The following is a 5,537-nucleotide window of genomic DNA, read 5'->3' on the forward strand; positions in this document are numbered from 1 at the left end:
AAAGAATGAATAAATGTTTACTTGAGAACCAAAACGTGTGGCAGAAACGAGTTACTACCATTGAGTCAGAATTCAAAGATTTTACAACTTCCAAAGATAAAGTAAGTGCAAAAATAACCAGTCTTCTTCATTCATTTTCTTGCCTTCTATTCACTTCTTATTCACTGTCAAATTTGAAATGCAGATAATCCTGGAATATTTGCTTGACTATCTCCCTTTTTATTTAGATTTTTTTATTAATAAACATTTGTATTTAAAGTTTGAACTTTAATTGTTCTTTTAACAATTAAAGTTCAAACTTGAAATACAAAGTGACTATCTATCAAGGGTAGGTAAGTCTGCCAAGAAATGTTGCAAAATTATATCCCCTTTTAAATGTTGCTTTTATTAAACTATCCATCACTGAAATAAAGAGGAGCCTGCTGCCCTTTGACAGGTCTTGTAATTTTTTTTTATTTTTTTCTAAGAAAAACAGCAAAAAAAAACCAAAAACAAACGAAACAAAATCACATCATTTCTATCAAGGGCAGGTAATTTTGTTAAGCAGATTTTAAGGATTATGCTCCCCTCTCCTTTCATACTTCTATCCAGCAAATTAGGCTCTTAATATGGTTTTGTTCCTGTCTGTCTATCAGTACATCTATCCATCTGTCGGTCTGTAAGCAACATTGATTTCTGCTAAAGAACTTTATAACTTTTAGGTTTGCACTCTGTATTCTTATTATAGGGAGATTGGTATATGCCAGTAGCCCTATTGATTTTATGATTATAAAGTCAAGGTCACATGGACACTCAGTGTAAAATTCATGTTTACTCAATTAATTGAGAAGGAATACTTAAGTATGTGAAACTTGATAGGGACATTGCCCATGGCCCATGAATGGGACTTGATTAGTAGGTTATTAGGTCAAAGGTCAATGTCACAGAGAGACACAACGTGGAAAATCCTTGTCCATTCAATAACATGACAAAGAACAAGCCTAAGTTTGGCACTAGGTGACCATTATTAAAACTGTCATTGATTCACTGCAAAGCATATTGAAGATACATGTATATCAATATGGGATGGAAAATATTGATGATACCCCAATAAATTGATAATTACTTGACTATAATTCGCTTTCATGCCTGTTTAAATGATTTAAGTGAAACACATACTATTGTGTTTTTTAACATCTGTGTTTCAGAAGTTAAGCTATTATGATTGCAATGGAGTCATTCTTGTTGTTGTCATCATCATTGTTGTTGTCATGCAGAAAATTAAATGTAGCCCAATATTCAAACATTTTAAAAGTTACCAACATGAAACTTGAAATACTTACTTATCTTGACAAGAGACAGTTGTTACACAAAGAGAATGATTCTGAAAGGTGATTTTTTGGAGCTATAACCCCTTTTTGTTTATTTGTTTGTTTGTTTGTTTGTTTGGGTTTGAGTAGAACCACCGACGTTCCGTAAGCTAGCTGGATAGTTTCCTCACATGAAAGAATCCAAAGTCCTTGTCGGGATTCGAACCCACAGCGGTGAGGGGCAAGTGGTTTAAAGTCAACGACCTCAACCAGTTGGCCACGAACGCCCCTGACACCCCCTTTTTAATTTAGAATTCTTATCAAAAGTTGTTATGTAAACAGACAAAGTGTTAACACTGCAAGTAATGCTCTTGTTTTCTGAACATATAAGTCATCACTGACGTAAATTATAAGTCCATTACATTACAACAGCATAGTTTTAGACATGGACACCTGCTTCAGTATATGCTTTGGATGAATTCAATTACTTCTGGACATTTAAATAATAAGTCAAACAAAATTTCCAAATATATATTGATTATTGATTGACAGAAAAATATTGATGACACATTTACATTGATATGGTTTATATTAATTTTGGATTTTTGAATTAATTTAATTTTATAATCAAGCAAGAGATATCTTATTTATCTATAGGAGATTCAGGAATTGAGGGAGCAGCTACGTGATGTCATGTTTTACGTTGAAGCACAAGGAAAACTTAAAAATGCAGAGGGCGTGTCACAAGAGGAAATACAAGGCAGTCAAGTTGTGGTCGGGGCGTCCTCGGAGACGTCGCCACAAAATCGTAAAACAAGAAAAAAAACAAAGATGAAAGTTTAAATGTATTCATCATATTGTTGGGTCTAAAAATAAAGCATTACAAACAAAGATGAAAGTTTAGATAAGTTCATCATTTTGTTGGGTCTTTAAAAAAGGCATTACACATTTCTCTTATGAGAAAATTATTTACCCTACTTTTGCAAGGGCATGATCTTTGAAAGGAAAGAAAGACGGCCAATTCTGTTCATTCTATGAATTTGTGACCTTAGAAATTTGTAAAAATGTGGTAAAAATGTTCAGTTTACGTAACTATACCTCTTCCTTTGATCTGGAGATCTCTTTTTAGAAAATTATTATCATACAGTATTTCAAGATTATATTTCACTTTAACCTGTTTATTTATTACCAGGTTTTCCACAAGGAAACTGGTTTCTAGGTGAATGTGAAGTGTGGGCGGCTGAGTGTAAAACAGTATTTTCTGTATGAAACTCCTCTATTTCTCAACAGATGTGAATATAAGCATTGATGATTATTTAATACATGTATATCTTTATTTATTTCTTATCAGACAATTTCAAAAATACCATACATACTTAGACTGATTAACTTGTTTATAAGTAATAATAGCTGACATAAATCAGTATATTTCTGGAAAATAAATGATTTTAATCACCAGCTTAAAACATGTGTATGCAGCAAGAAAAATGCTGTTGTCAGCTTGCATAGTTTTAAACCCATTCCATTGTTTCACTGCTATATGTAAGTCCAAACCCCAAGACATACATATGTAGTTGAAGCTAAATTTTAAAGCTACTATCCTATACCCGATGGTTGAACCTTTCTCTGAAAATGAATATAGAATGGGCTGTTGCCATGCGTTAAGGTTGTTGACTTCAAAGCACATGACATTTTCCACTGTGGAATCAAAATCCTGCAAGAGACATTTGTATCTTTTTAGTAAGAAAGCTATCCAGCTAGCTTACAAAATGTTGATGGTTCTACTTTGGTGCCCGTTCATGCCTGAAATGATACATGGGAGGGCGCCTGAGGCCTTTTCCCTTCCTTCACAAGAAAAAGTGAACATTTGACATATGGCCTATGTTGTGTTCGTGCCATGTAAAACCTTACCAAAATAAAAAAATAAAATTTATGTTTTCAATAGATACAATTACACCACATGTTTTAATGCTTACATGAAATTAGATGAGTATAATATTTACTTATACTGATAGAAGAAGAAAAAATCTTAGTTTTTGTTACAATATACATGTATCTTGTTTCAGACAAAATGCTAGTATAACATCAATCAGATTTTTTTTAAATATATGTATATGATATTACATATTATAGACCATGGTATTACATATTAAAGATCCTGTAACTCAAATTATTTTATGCTTTTATATCATTTTAAATATGATGCTCAAATGAAGATTTATCAATATTGTAAGTTCCAAAAGGCATTATTTGTTAATATATTGCCGAAGTAATAAAGGGAGGTAATTATAAATTTATTTCGATAAAGTCTAAGCCAATTTTTTCAATCAGAACTGAATGCATATATTTTAATGATTACTTATATTGCTCATAAACATTTACAGTTACTGTACATATTTAACATATTCTTGGATGTTTGGAAATTGTTTTAGAAGAATATTTATATACATAAAATTTCACTTAAGTGTTGTTACATCCTGAATTACATGTACAACATACAGGGTCTTTAAAATAACAATATTAAACAAATTTTAGGTCAAATCAGTTCAACTAGCACCTTTGCATGCTATTGTTTAATAGATTTTACAAACACACTTTTTTCAATGCACATTTGATATGTTTAGGATTATTTTTATCTTATCAAAATATCTTACCAAGATATACATTACAAGAAGGTCATTTTTTTACAAGTTTTATTAACTTTATGATTTGTTTTTGTGACAATAAAGTGTAATTTTAGTTAGCAGTAAACCATATGTGGACCTGAATTCATTTTATTCATAGAGTGAAGATATTATTCCTGTAACTGGTACTCAATGATATTTTATTATGAAATTGACAGACACAAATTGTTATAGATACAATGATATTTAACTTTTTATTTTAGTATTTGTTCTATATATATTAAGTAATATATCTTATACATTCATTGTATAGACTTTCCATATTTTCTCACTGACAAAAAATTGTTATATAACTTGTGTAGATATATAGAATGTTATTCGGTCATTAAATTTTGTTGAAACCATGCCAAGTTTTTTTGTGAACTTTATTCAAAGAATATGAACTAAGATAAATGAGACATACATATGTGGCTGTATCTAATTGTACCTGTGACATTTCTCTGTCATTTAAAGCTAGAAACTGGTGACATGAACTTATATAATAAATATATGAAGCATTAAAAGCAGACAGAAATAGAGGATATTAAATGAGTGTTGATTCAATACTGAATTTATTGAACCAGTTGTATAATATCACTTTGTTCAACGAGTTCAATAAATTAAGAAATGAATCTACATTAATATAATATTCTGTATATCACATAACCAACATAATAACTGTTTTTTATGGTGAAAGTAATCCTTTTTAACCAGGTTTTCCGAAGGAAAAAACTGGTTATTAGATTGAGGTATGTCGGCGGGCGGGCGGGCGGATGGGCGGACGGGCGGGCGGGCGTAAACAATTTCTTCTGTGCGCAACTCTCCTACATTTCTCAACGGATTTTGACCAAACTTTCACAGAAGCTTTGTCATCAAGTGCCCTGGCGCATATTGTCGGGGTTTTGCGATTAGATAATATTTGACCTAATTATGGCCCTTTGTTTTTTTCCTTATATAGAATAAATAGTGAACAATTTCTTCTGTGCGCAAACTCCTCCTACATTTTCTCAACGGATTTTGACCAAACTTTCACAGAAGCTTTGTCATCAAGTGCCCTGGCACATATTGTCGGGGTTTTGCGATTAGATAATATTTGACCTAATTATGGCCCTTTGTTTTTTTTCCTTATATAGAATATATAGTGAACAATTTCTTCTGTGCGCAACTCTTCCTACATTTCTCAACGGATTTTGACCAAACTTTCTCAGAAGCTTTGTCATCAAGTGCCCTGACACATATTGTCAGGGTTTTGCAATTGGTATATATTGGACCTAATTATGGCCCTTTGTTTTTTTCATTATAGAGAATATTATAGTGAACAATTTCTTCTGTGCGCAACTCCTCCTACATTTCTCAACGGATTTTGACCAAAACTTTTCTTAGAAGCTTTGTTATCAAGTGCCTGGCACATATTGTCGGGGTTTTGTGATTGGATAATATTTTACCGAATTATGGCCCTTTGTGTATTTTTTCCTTATACAGAATATAATAGTGAACAATTTCTACAGTGCGCAACTTCTCCTACATTTCTCAACGGATTTTGACCAAACTTTCACAGAAGCTTTGTCATCAAGTGCCATAGCAC

The 5,537-nt window shown here is 31.9% G+C and overlaps 1 long non-coding RNA gene across 1 annotated transcript; it reads left to right on the plus strand.

Moving 5' to 3' along the window:
- The first annotated feature begins 5 nt into the window (after positions 1–5).
- On the plus strand, positions 6–3,222 carry LOC132759417 (uncharacterized). Its single transcript, XR_009629709.1, has 2 exons — positions 6–101; positions 1,947–3,222. It is a non-coding gene; the product is annotated as an uncharacterized LOC132759417 (long non-coding RNA).
- The last annotated feature ends 2,315 nt before the right edge of the window (positions 3,223–5,537 follow it).

Source organism: Ruditapes philippinarum, unplaced genomic scaffold, assembly GCF_026571515.1.
Source record: "Ruditapes philippinarum isolate M1 unplaced genomic scaffold, ASM2657151v2 ctg2377_1_1_1_1, whole genome shotgun sequence".
Taxonomy (NCBI): Eukaryota; Metazoa; Mollusca; class Bivalvia; order Venerida; family Veneridae; genus Ruditapes; species Ruditapes philippinarum.